This window comes from Camponotus vicinus, unplaced genomic scaffold, assembly GCF_025532165.1.
Source record: "Camponotus vicinus isolate PSW18456_S1 unplaced genomic scaffold, iyCamVici1.0 SCAF_4, whole genome shotgun sequence".
NCBI lineage: Eukaryota > Metazoa > Arthropoda > Insecta > Hymenoptera > Formicidae > Camponotus > Camponotus vicinus.
The window spans coordinates 2,462,858-2,477,326 of record NW_028141976.1 but is presented as its reverse complement, the minus strand read 5'-3'; the positions used below and the strand labels follow the sequence as shown (position 1 = coordinate 2,477,326).

At 34.5% G+C, this 14,469-nt stretch overlaps 1 long non-coding RNA gene and 2 pseudogenes across 2 annotated transcripts; 2 read left to right on the top strand and 1 right to left on the bottom strand.

Annotated features, from left to right (window-relative positions):
* Positions 1-795: 795 nt before the first annotated feature.
* Positions 796-1,329, bottom strand: LOC145970194 (uncharacterized). Its single transcript, XR_014438353.1, has 3 exons — positions 1,148-1,329; positions 989-1,051; positions 796-885 (listed from the first exon to the last, which is right to left on the bottom strand). It is a non-coding gene; the product is annotated as an uncharacterized LOC145970194 (long non-coding RNA).
* A 6,637-nt stretch (positions 1,330-7,966) lies between these two features.
* On the top strand, positions 7,967-9,409 carry LOC145969706 (uncharacterized; annotated as a pseudogene).
* Positions 9,410-11,202: 1,793 nt separating this feature from the next.
* LOC145969707 (uncharacterized) lies at positions 11,203-12,638 on the top strand (annotated as a pseudogene). The gene is made up of 5 exons (XR_014438226.1): positions 11,203-11,368; positions 11,444-11,645; positions 11,701-11,912; positions 12,020-12,184; positions 12,268-12,638. The product of XR_014438226.1 is annotated as an uncharacterized LOC145969707 (transcript).
* Positions 12,639-14,469: the final 1,831 nt, after the last annotated feature.

The following is a 14,469-nucleotide window of genomic DNA, read 5'->3' as shown; positions in this document are numbered from 1 at the left end:
TTAGACGATCTGGCTAAATTTCAAAAAGATGATGAAGAATTAGAGTCATTGCTTGCAAATTCTTCTTTCAAATTACAAAAATTGACACTTTCAGGTTCGACTGCCCCAATTTACTGTGATTGCTCTACAGTTAATATTCGTCCTTATGTACCACTACTTCTACGAAGAAAAATTTTCGATGTTGTTCATGGTCTAGCACACCCTAGTGGTCGAGCAACCTGTAAATTAATACAACAAAAATTCATATGGCCTACTATGAAAAAGGACATTAAAGAATGGTCTCGAACTTGTTTATCTTGTCAACGATCCAAGATTGGTAAACATACCAAGAATATTCCTCAAAAAATTGCCGTACCTGATCAACGCTTTCAGCATGTTCATCTGGATTTAGTTGAATCCCTTCCTATTTGTCAGAAATATCTATATCTTTTGACTATGATTGACAGATTTTCAAGGTGGCCTGAAGCAATACCTCTAATTGAAATTTCTGCTGATACTGTCGCAACGGCCTTCTATACTCATTGGATAGCAAGATTTGGTTCTCCGCATATAATCACCACGGATCAAGGTCCTCAATTTGAAGCAGCAGTCTTCAAAGCTCTCACCAACCTTATAGGTTGCAAGCGAATTAGGACTTCCGCTTACCATCCAGCTGCAAATGGAATTTTGGAAATAGAAAGATGGCATCATACACTCAAGAACTCTATTATCTGTCATTCTAAAGAAAACTGGATAGAAGTTCTTCCCACCGTGTTATTAGGTCTACGAACCTGTCTTAAAGAGGATTTACACGCTTCTTCAGCTGAGATGCTCTACGGATCAACCCTCCGAATTCCTGGAGAATTCTTTATTGAACAAGATCTTCCACAAGACCCAGAAGTTTTTCTGGAAAAACATAGGATTTTTATGAGAAACATTAAATCTCAACCAACTGCACATCATCACAAAAAATCACCCTTCTTCCATAAGAATTTGTATGATTGCTCACATGTCTGGATTCGTGACGATTCCGTCCGGAAGCCTCTTCAACCTCCTTATTCCGGTCCTTTTCCTATTGTTAACAGAATTAATGATTATCTTTTTGCTGTCGATATTTCAGGTAAAATTGTAAATGTTTCAACAGAGCGTCTTAAACCAGCATTCTTACCTAAAGAAATTATCGCTGATTCAACCGCTTCCTCTACTGTGCAAACATCTTCCTCTTCTTTGTCGGCACTCACCACCCCTGCAACTACTCTATCTGCAAATATTGTGCCTTCAACTACTGTGCCCACAACTTCTGCGCCCCTTAGGACTTATTCACTAACTAAGAAAAGAGTTCAATTCGCAACGTTGTAAGACGTCGCTCGAGGGGGAGTACTGTGGCACTCATCGTTAATGAAGATTACTTACTTACCAACTTTAAGATTCACACTTACCAACTTGAAGATTCACACTTTCTATTTTGCTATACATTCATACTTTTTATTGATTTATTAATTTACTCTTATCAACGTTTGTCAATTTGTAAACATAATTCTTTTATTTATTCCTTCTTGATACATAGTCCTGTAAAGACCTATTTTGTTCTCTAAATATAAATATTTAAAAACTAGCAAATCTGGTTATTTCTCGCGGTAAACTCCACACGCCCACCGAAGAGTGGGGATATTATAAAAGCGAGCGCAGCGAGCGTTCCGGGCTTTTTCCCGGGAGAATCACCAAGCAGAGTGAACCGCGAAACATAAGTCCGTCTTAACAAAGAACAAGTCCGATAATTTTAATTAATATTAATCGTGCGTTTCTAATAGACGTAAAAAATTTCTAATCAGCTTTCTCGGCGTAGCGTTAAATGTGAGCGTTCGAAAAGTGATTGTGAAACAATTTTAAACATATTCCTTTAATAATAAATATATTCTTATTATATTTCAACAAAGTGAATATTGTTTATTTCCACGCTTGCGTGGAGACATTCCGAATTCTCGTCCACGACAGTCGTGATCTGAGCTTCTCGAAATAAATCCAGTTTTCTCGTGGGTGTCCAGTGTCCAGAAGAGATCTAGCGGCGACTTGCAAATAAAAGAGAAACGGATAAAAATCTATTTCTAAAAATTCCTTGGGCGTTAGCGAGCTTTCAACGGCGACCTGAAACAAAGGAAAAAAGAATTAGTAAAGGACGAGTGAGTGACGACGCAGTTCGGCAAGTCGAGACAGGTTCGGCGGCCATCTTGGTTCTAGCGGCGATCACGCAGTTGAAACGTGATACCCGCTTGATTGCGTCATACGCTCGGAATCCCTGCGCAGTTTGGGAAGAGTGCGACGCAGAGTGGAAATATATCCAGTGACACTCAGCCTGGGGATCCACATGTCCATAGCAGAGGTTCTCATTCCGGGGAGCCTGTTTCTTTCTACAACCGCTGGTTGTCAACCTGGGGAATCATTCGAGGATTATCAACCCCGAGATTTTTCCTTGCTTGTTGGATGGTCAAACAAGCTGGCGACCGTTAAAACTGATAAGGTAGAAACCTCATATACACGAGTTATTAACAAATTCTCTCCATCGTCCGATCACAACCTAACATCGAATACATTCGTGTGACGCCGTTTATCCGCAAGAACGTGATCAATTTGGTTACGCGTATTTCCATCCAGGGAAATCCAGGTTTGTTTATGGATACTTTTGTGTTTAAAATACGTGCTTTTGATAATAAGATTTTTGCCGGTCGCAAAGTTAATTACCCTTACTCCGTTATTGTTACTTTCCCCGTGCAAACTTTCGGACCCGATCGTTGGTCTAAAAATGACCTCTACCGATTTTCGCGTTAAAATACCCTAAGACAATTTTCATGTAATCGGCCGGCAATTGATCCACGAGGTGTTCGAGTTCTTCGTAGAACCCATCTTTAATTTCGTCATCTTTATCTTCCGTCGGCGCATGCACATTGATTATCGCGATCTTGTACCATCGGCCCTGCACAATTAGTAACCCTAATCTTTCGTTTATAAATTTAATGTTTTTTACCGCGGACAAGATTTTCTTATTAACCATGAAACCGACGCCAAAACTATGAATATCCGACCCTCCATAGTGAAGCGTATACGAGCCCGCGTTAAGCGAACCTTCCCCGGCCCATCTTGTTTCTTGCAACGCTACGACTTCTACCTCATACCTTTCGACCTCCCCGATCATCGATTGAAAGGCCCCAGGTCTGTAAAGACTTCGCACGTTCCACGTACCCACTTTGATATCCCTCCCGCTTTTCGACTTTAATCGGGCATGAGTTCCCCGAGGTAGTCCCCACCCAGAGATCCGAACGGGGGACTAGTTTACCTCCGGAAAATTTTACCCCAGAAGAATCCATGACGAGTTTTGGTTGTTTCTTGATAAAGTCGTTTTACGATGTGAGCTTATCAAACCTACGCCCAACAGGAGGGCCATTTCCAATCGGCTGTCCGCGACTGCTTGTTCAATTTATTCGCAGCTAACCTCTATCCCTAATCGAGACAAAGAGGCCGTTCCTTTATCCGCAACCTGAGGACGCGCTGTGTCGTGGTGACTGGGACCCACCCACCCCGGGGACCACTACAACTAGTTTTCCTTCCCCGAGACTAGCGGCTGTTATGCTAACACAGAATATATATATGTATATATATATATATATATATACAGGGTGACCCATTTTAACTTAGGCAGCCAAATAACTCGAAAAATAAGCAAGATAGAGAAAAATGTTTTAGACAAAAGTTGTATGGTTTCGAGGGGGCCATAAGATGGTATCATTGGTTTGACCTTGAAGAGTCATTTGAAGGTCACGTGAAGGTCACTTCAATTTTTTTAAATGGAACATCCTATATATTTTTGTACATTCTTGTATCTCATCTCGAGAGCTTTCCAAAACACTATAATTAAGTACATTTTCGTTAAGTACTTTTTGAGTTATGAGGCTTGAAATAATTTCTTAATTTTATATAAACCGTAAAATATCTTGTAAAATATTCATTTTTCGATTACCTTACCTTAATAGTTTTATGTACAAAATAATGAGAGGAATCAATTGGTGTAAAGAAAACACATAGTTGTTTCGAAGAAAAAATATGTAATTTGCAATTAACAATTCCATATTTTTTCTTAAAAACAACTATGTGTTTTCTTTACACCAATTGATTCCTCTCATTATTTTGTACATAAAAGTATTAAGGTAAGATAATCGAAAAATGAATATTTTACAAGATATTTTACGGTTTATGTAAAATTAAGAAATTATTTCAAGCATCATAACTCAAAAAGTACTTAACGGAAAGGTACTTAATTATAGTGTTTTGGAAAGCTCTCGAAATAAGCTACAAGAATGTACAAAAATATATAGGGTATTCCATTTAAAAAAATTGAAGTGACCTTCACGTGACCTTCAAATGACTCTTCAAGGTCAAACCAATGATACCATCTTATGGCCCCCTCGAAACCATATAACTTTTGTCTAAAACATTTTTCTCTATCTTGCTTATTTTTCGAGTTATTTGGCTGCCTAAGTTAAAATGGGTCACCCTGTATATCAATTCTATAAAAATTATTTTTCATTTTAATATATTATTATATTATTATACAGGATGTCAGGGAAATTTTTGCCCACACGAAGTAAGGAGGTAGATTGGCTCAAATTAAGAAGGAAGGACTTTTACTGTTTTGTGATATTCGCAATAATTAACGAAAAATTAAATAAAGAATATCGGCCAATCTGCGTGAGTAGAAGCGCGCGGCGACGAGAGTCGTCCCACTGTAATCTTATGCTAGGCGCGCGGCGAAGCGATGGGCGGATCGCTCTCCGAGACATGATGATGGCGTGCGATATATCGCAATACCGCGCCGAAAAATGACCCGTCCTTTTAGTGGCGAGAAAATGATGCGCTATCATTTCCACACCACCTTGCGGTAGATAGCATGGTGCGCTTTTTTTATAGTGGTTTCCCCCATAGGCCTATTCCACTCTCAATTTAAATATTTGTGAAAATTGTTCAAAATGCCGTTACTGTACGCTGAATGTATCGTAAATGTAAAAAATTGATGATGACAGTACCTTCACAAAAATTAATCCGTGGTTGAAAATCCCTCGATAAAATGTGTTACACACGTTGGTAATGATACGGACGTAATCCATTCCATGTAAAGCGTGATGTACTGCGTATCGCGGAAAACCAAATTCGTGTGCCACATGACGCACGCTAGTTCCAGGATTTTCATAAAATGCTTCCAGAACCCTTTCTTCATTTCGTACACGAAGACGCACTGCTGGACCGGTTATCTCAATATTATGCACGATACCCAGTTTCACATAATTATTGCACAACACGTAAAATTGTACGTCCACTTGGTTTTCGTGCACGCCCGGAAAATCATTCCACGTAAATTGCGGCCGCGCGATAAGTATTTTCTCCCGCTAGCCCGTATGCCACAATCATATCCGTATATTCCTGCAAAGTATACTTCATTTTCATTGTTAATTTACTACGCGAACATATGATTTGTACTAAAACTGTCTCAGCTCTCGCAGGCTGTTGCCAGAGTGCATACGCCAGCAGCATGCAACTACAGCTGAGCGGACATGTGAGTGTAATCATAATGCGCAGGCGCCGAGCTCATACGTACGCTTATCACGCGGCCGTAATTTACGTGGAATGATTTTCCGGGCGTGCACGAAAGCCAAGTGAACGTACAGTTTTACGAGTTGTGCAATAATTATGTGAAACTGGGTATCGTGCATAATATCGGGATAACCGGTCCAGCAGTGCGTCTTCGTGTACAAGATGAAGAAAGGATTCTTGAAGCATTTTATGAAAATCCTGGAACTAGCGTGCGTTGTGTGGCACATGAATTTGGTTTTTCGCGATACACGGTACATCACGCTTTACGTATAACGGATTACGTTCGTATCATTACCAACGTGTGCAACACATTTTATCGAGGGATTTTCAACCACGGATCAATTTTTGTGAAGGTACTGTCATCATCAATTTTTTACATTTACGATACATTCAGCGTACAGTAACGGCATTTTGAACAATTTTCACAAATATTTAAATTGAGAGTAGAATAGGCCTATGGGGGAAACCACTATAAAAAAAGCGCACCATGCTATCTACTGCAAGGTGGTGTGGAAGTGATAGCGCATCATTTTCTCGCCACTAAAAGGACGAGTCATTTTTCGGCGCGGTATTGCGATATATCGCACGCCACCATCATGTTTCGGAGAGCGATCCGCCCATCGCTTCGCCGCGCCTAGTATAAGATTACAGTGGGACGACTCTCGTCGCCGCGCGCTTCTACTCACGCAGATTGGCCGATATTCTTTATTTAATTTTTCGTTAATTATTGCGAATATCACAAAACAGTACAAGTCCTTCCTTCTTAATTTGAGCCAATCTACCTCCTTACTTCGTGTGGGCAAAAATTTCCCTGACACCCTGTATATTACATATATATTTACATATATTACATGTATATTACGTGTATATATATATATATATATATATACGTATATATATATATATATATATATATATATATACGTATTATGTATGTAATATATGTAAATATATATGTAATATATAATAATATAATAATATATTAAAATGAACAAATAATTTTCATAAAATTGATTAACTAATACAAATATAAATACAAATCGTTTTAACTTATTTAATATTTGCTAAAATATTTTTCATTTGAGATCCAATAATCTATATTTACTATATCTCTATATCGTGATATTTACATGTTAAATTTTCTTTTTTTAAAGAACACTTCAAAATGAAGATTTTGCTAAATTAGAGAAGAAATAATTGGGTTATTTGCAAAAGAATGTAAAGAAACTTACTATATGCCAACTATACGAAAAAAGTATTCAAAAAATGATAAAGCTGGTATCTCAAGAGGAAAATTGGTCGATAAATTTCGTAACGCATTAAAATTTATCCGTTCTGCTGAAAAGTTGAAAAACAATAACCACATTGAACAAAATGTTATTGTAAGCCAAGGTATTAATATTTTGTATTAAGATTTATCATGGAATTTTTGAAAAATATATAACTGGTCCAATAAATATTAACTTTTTTAATGCTTCTCAGCTGATGATCAACAAATCGCAGAAGAACATAGAATTTGGTTGATCCATAACCAAAAACCACAGAATGAAGTTGATGAAAAATGGGATGCGTCATATATATTACGCGTTGAAGATTACGCTAGTAAAATATATAAAAATGTTAATGACATATTTATAAAGTGGCCTATATTGAAATTGGATTCTTCTTATATATTGGTAAATGTCTTTATTTTGAAATAGTATAATAAAATAAGGCTTTATAATAAAATAAGACTATATTTAAATATAAATAATAGAGGATGAGCTAATAAGACTCAAGCACGGAAATGAAGCGTATGATTTTTTCGTTTAAAATCTTTATTAAAGGAAGTGAACATTTTGGTCCTTCCTTTGGGCCTCAGCACAATTGTGATAAAAAGATGTTTCAATTCTGCATCATCGTCTCGATATATTCCATGAGCTCTCTATTAATTTATTAACTTCTTTAATTAAAAGTTGAAATGATATAATGTGACAGTGATATTAAAATAATTGAAACAGTGTCGAGGCAGTGAATAAATTAATTAAAAACCGTTATAAAAATAAAAATGCTCTTTTAAAAATACTTTTAAAAATACTTTTAACTGCAAATTTTACTATTACTACTAACAACTACAAACAAAATACTATAAATTTGAGTATTAAATCTTTATTAATAATTTATTAAGGTGCTAAGTTCACGTAGGTATGATAATTTGTATTTGTTCTTATAGATTGAAAGGGATTTTGATCGAAAATTCCCTCAATGTAAAGAAAAGTTATTGAAATCTTGGAACGTAAATTTTGAAAAATTTTTCACTTATTTAAAAAAAAATTTATCTGCAGGAGGGAACATTTATGAAAGTATAATGAATGCACAGCATTTAAACTTAGGTAAATATTCGTACATTAAAAGTTTTATCTTGATTTGTAATAAGAACGATACACACATACACATACATATGTTTCATATACATACAGGGTGTCCCTGAATGGTCTGTACAAACTTTGTGAATAAGTTCCAGGGACCTAAACAAGCAGAAAATGTCCCATAAACATGGGGAAACGCTTGCTTCTGGAGTTACGACGGCTCGAAGTTTTCCTGCAATAGCTGGAGAAATTATCACGTCAAATCGCATAGGTGTTACAAAACTGTGTTTATTTATTTCCTCGGTTTTGCCACGGACATAACAGGACAGTACACTTGCTATAGCAAATGCTCGAAATGGCCTCCGTTAGATTCCAAGGAAGCCTGCGCACATCACCGCATTGTCTGGCGAACCATCCATTTCCACCGGCACGGCCATACACCAGATGGATATCCGCCAGATCATCAAATGAATAATTTGATTCATTCATGTTTTTAAAGTAGTTTTGTAACACCTATGCGATTTGACGTGATAATTTCTCCAGCTATTGCAGGAAAACTTCGAACCGTCGTAACTCCAGAAGCAAGCGTTTCCGACCCCATGTTTATGGGACATTTTCTGCTTGTTTAGATCCCTGGAACTTATTCACAAAGTTTGTACAGACCATTCAGGGACACCCTGTATATGGTTATTATTAGAAACTCTGTATATTAATATTTTTTTCTATTAATACATATCTATTGATTTCCTCATAGATTCCAAAACAGCCCTTCAAATATGGCTTTTAACAAGTGTTGTAGCTCCTAAATCAAGTAAAATTACTTTTAAAATTGGGAACAAGAAAAGAATGTGGAAACCTATAATCTCGGAAGGTCAGGAAGGAATTCTAATACACTGTAAAGTAAGTTAAATTCCATTCTCGTTCCAGATCCGAAATAAAAAAAAATCGAAATTGATATTTTATCAAGAGATGCTGATGTATCTATAGAAGCTTTATACAACAGACATTTTTACTGGACGCTTTTTCAGTTTTTTTTTAAAGATTTGTTATAGTTAAATTAACATTTATAATTAGAAGTTTCTTACGATTTGTAATTTACTTTAGGTACCTGGCGATATTGAAAAAATATGTCAGGACAAAAACAAAATAAAATGCGTCAAATGAACCTTACGATGCAACCTTTTATAATCATCGTTGGACCAGAAATAACTGCAATCGAAAATGTATACATTCGGCTCGATACAACATTGTATTCTATGCCGACGGTATTAAAAGCATTGGATGTACTTTTCAAGATTTTTGTAACATTTAATGCGTGTTATCCGAAAGAATGTGAAAATATGTGGTATTTAATTCAGTGGAGAATTTATGAGATCCGTACAATTTGGGATGAGAACATTCCCTTTCTGTGCACTGCATTAAATAAAATAAAAAGAGGTTAGTCTTCATTGTGTATAAATCTGAAAACTTGTTTTCACAACTTGTTTGTATCATTTGTTTTTTTGAAAATCTATTATTTTTTATTTAGTAATATCGATTGATTGCTAATTATTATAATGTACACACACACACACACACACACACACACACACACACACACACACATATATATATATATATAGTTTATGCCACCGAACTTATTTTCTCATTAGTATTAGGTTTTATTAGTTTAGTATTAGCTCTTATTATTTGTTTTTGACAGTTTTGTAAGTAACAATTAATTTTCTTGCGCCTTTTTGAAACATAAAACATTACGCTTAAAAATAATAATTTTTCAAATACTAACATCGCATTTTAAAAGATTGCTTTAGCCAAAAATGGATTGTCGAATTTGTTTAAAAAAGATTTTCGGAGATACTCGAGCATATATTAAACATTTAAAATCCATATCATTCATTTGAGATGACATATAAATGTATTAATCCTAAATGTTATCGGATATTTTCTTCTTTTTTTTCATTACAAAAACACTTAGATGCTAGATGTTCATTTCAAATACATCAATTACAAGACTCTGATAATACAGATGATAATTCATCATTACAGACGTCTGTAATATTTAAAATGGAAAACATAACAGAAAATAATTCAATTACTAATACAAATAATTTTATAATTGAAAAAAATATTTCATCTAACGATATTGAAAATTGTGTGCTAAAATTCGTCGCTCAATTATATCAGAAACCTATTGCCCGATTAATGGTTCAAAAAATTATAGAAGAATTTCGAGATACAATTCAGAATGTTTCTGAATATTTTCTTCAACAATTAAAATCACAATTACCTTCTAATTTATACACTTTTGATAACTGTAAGATATCTATATTGGAAAATATTGATAGTGAATATAAAAGATTCCAGTATCTCCGAAAATCAAAGTATTCTATCTCTCCACAATCATTCTTTATCGGAGAATACTACAGTAATAAAAGAAAAGAGCAAAACACAATCACTTCTCACTGTTCAAAAATGTAAAGGCCAAATCTACCTATGCGTGAAACATTAAAGACCCTTTTAGAATTACCTGGTTTCTATGAAAAAATATTATCCGTTCTTAAAACAGATATCGCTGCAACATACATTGATAAGACATATACAAGTGTTTGCGATGGTACTATTTGGAAATCTATTAGAGAGCATTATCCAAATAAAACAGTTATACCGTTGTTTTTATACTACGATGATTTCGAAACGAATAATCCTTTAGGATCTGCAGCAGGGATTTATAAAGTAGGAGGACTTTATTGCTCAATCACAATTTTGCCTTTGCAATATGCTTCATTATTAGAAAATATTTTTTTAGTACAACTGATAAATTCATCAGATCGTATGTATTTCGGGAACACAAAATGTTTTCGATATGTAATAGAGGAATTGAAATATTTAAGTAATGAAGGAATTGTTATTCGTGATACAAATGGTTCTGAACATATTCTTTATTTTGTCATGATAGCACTTTTAGGTGATAATTTGGGACTTAGGCCGGTATTCATAGTCGAAGCTCAAGGTAATGCCCAAGACCGTCTTGGTGAAGATTGACTTATTCAATGAAAATCATCTCAAGAACGATATAATTCATAGTCGCGATATAAGATAATCTTAATTGAGAAATTTTTATTTAAGTAATTCTTATGTGATATACGATCGCCTTTATAAAGATGTACTTAAGGCAATGCTTATTTATAAATCGGGTGTTTCCGTAATATTTCCGTTGGATTCACCAGTTAAAACATTGCATTTGGAATTCAATTTTAGGAAGTGTTATGCTATCTAGTTTATATGATTAAAAGATATTCATAACCTCTAATCATATGCAAATTGAATCATAATTTTAATCAAAAGAGAAAATTGTGTGCATAACTTTTTTAAACAGAGAAGAACATTCTTATTTTAGCAATGTAAGTAAAAGGTCTTTTTACATAAAAATTATATATTTTAAGTTTTTTGTAATTAAAATATTATTTTTTTTACAGAATGTCATGTAAAGAAAAAGCACCTAAAAGTAAAAGTAAACACTACACAAACATGGAGAAAAAAGTGTTTCTGCAAATCCTAGAAGAATATAAACATATAGTAGAAATAAAGAAAAGTGACGGTGCAATATTGAAAGACAAAGAATGTGCCTGGAGTGAAATTTCTAATAAATACAATCAGTCAACTTTAATTTGTGAAGAGGTAAGAACTACGATAATAGTGCATCGACATATAATAATATAAAATATTTTAATAGAGAACAGTCCAACAATTGAAAAAATTATGGACAAATCTAAAACAAAGCCAAAGAGAAGCATTGACAAAAGAGAGACAATTCCGTATGGCAACTGATGGAGGACCAGAAGAGACAGAAGCAACTATCGACCCTGATTCTTAATATTGCGCCTGACCTCATGAAGACTGCTCCAGCTGCCTTTTCATCAAACATGACTGAGACAGAAATTAATAGTATGTATGAAAGTAATCTTTTAAATTAGCACAAAAGATATTAAAAATATAATTCTATTTTTTCAACTTTGTCTACCATAAACAAAATTTTTTCCTACACATTTCAGATAAGCGTAGAGCTGCATTTGATGCCATATCTACTGATAATATAGAAATGTTAAATCTTGATGATTTTCCTATAATTATAGAAGACGAAAATGGTGAATCTTCTACGAATATAGGAGACAAAATTAATAAATCTTCTACAAATATAGAAATTAATACTTTGCAAGGTATTTATGTAATATATTTGCATATTAATATGCAATAATATTTATATGTAACGTATACTACAGTAAAAGTATTTTTTTTGTAGACACAACTGTTTCTGACAAAATAAGTAAGAAAGAATGTATGACTTTATGTGATTTATCAGAAGAGTCATCAAAAAGAAAAATTGACAATAATATGAAACGAAAGAACAGAAACACAATAGAATTTATAGACACAGAAGAAAAATTAAAGATAGAACGTATACAACAAATAATAAATCAAGAAGCTGAATTAGCATGCATGAAACGAACACATGAAGAAAAAATATGTAAAATGAAAGAAGAACATTTGAGAGAAATGAACTGTATGCAGTTACAACATTTAAAAGAAATACAAACCAGTAAAGCGAAACTCGGGATCATACAATGTTCGTCCAAAGATAAGGAAAATATTGATCCATATAATATAATATAAATATTGATTCGTATGTGTACGCTTTTATTTTTTTTTACTTTATTTACAGTTTATTTTATTTACATTAACTAAGCTACGTTTAAACAAGTCATATAATGTAAGTTCGTATTCTATATTGTACATTTTCAATATGGTTAGAATATTCCTAGTATAGATTCTAAATACAGATGTATTCAGTTCAAAGATTGTCTTGCCAAAGATTTCTGTGATAAAAGATGTTCATTTTTTTTATTTTAATTGAAGTTTTATAGTTGCATAATATAAGTTTATGTATGAAATATACATTCTAAGTATTATATTATAGATATATGTATACAGTTGAAAAATAAAATTGTCTTATCACAAAGATGTTTTTTTATAATACTATACAGGGCGATCCTGAAAAACGTTATATCTGTAAAATGACGTATTCCTGACACCATTCTAAGACAATTTTTCCTTTACCAAAATTTGATTTGAAGCGTAGTTTTTGAATTAGGAGCAAAAATAGTTAGTAAATCACGCGTCGGGTACAGAAGGCAGGCAGGAGCGGCGCGGCGTGCCGCGAGCGCGGGCGCAGCTGACCGCCCGACGGGTGATTACTACCGCATGAGTCGCTAACTATTTTATCTTATAACATAAAATTATGCTTTAAATAAAATTTTGGTAAAGAAGAAAATGTCTTAGAATTACGTCAGAAATACGTGTTCCTTAAAATAACGTTATTTTAATAATGAAAAGTTCTTCCGGATCGCCGGCCGTCCGACGTTGCAATCAGCTGATTGCTACACGCGACGTGTGTATGGCGGAGTGTGTGCGTAAGAAAGAGAGAGAGAGAGAGAGAAAGAGAGAGAGAGGGAGGGTAGGAGGGACAGACATTCATACACACGCACGCACTTTTTTTCTCGCTCTCTTTCTCTCTTTTACGCAACACTCATACACTCTCTCATTCAGTCTCTCACTCACACTCTCTCGGTCACTCACTCACTCACTCACCTGCTTACTCACTTGCTCACTCACCTTGTAGCAGCGTAGCGAATCTTCATGCTATGTATTGTTCTTATCTGCTGCACGGTTATGATTGCTAGAGATGCGCGACACATCGAAATTTTTTCGATTATTAGTCTCACACTCGATTGACAAAATACAGATTACACGATAACGAGTTTACTGTTTATTCATTCACTATTGATTTATCGATACCAAAAATTACTTTCAAAGAAACGCGAATGCAAACAGCACATGACTCGACGCGAAGCGACGGACCGCGGAGACTGCGCGACCACAAGAGTTATGTTGCCAGAAACGCGACACGCGACATCTAACAAACGACTTGCGCGTGGCGCGTGATTGACGTGAGATAAGACGAACGATCGGCTAAAACCTTCGCATTGCGAATGCGGTAGAAAACATGAAACGTATAATGACATACTTAAAAAATTAATTATTTATTATAAATAATAACTATTTCTAATTATAATAAATAATTATTATTTTAAAAAGCATGTGTTGTACGTTATTACGTTTTCGAAATTATTGCATTCACGATGCGAAGATTTAAGTCAATCGCAAGAATAATGTAATTAAAATTACATTTGGAAAAATTTATTTTTATTCTGCTCACAATGAAATGTTCCAACGTGAAAATGTATTGGTCGCTCTGAAAAGAGCGGATTGACTAAAAAAAATTTTAAAGCAGATGCTCAAAATGCTTGCCATCCATCCTAATGCAAGCTCTCATGCGTTTTAATAAGTTTCTTTCGACGTTTTCCATTATTTCTTCGTCAATATTCCAAATAGCGAATCGTAATCTTGTCTCCAGATCTTCAATATCTTCGGGAAGCGTTTTATA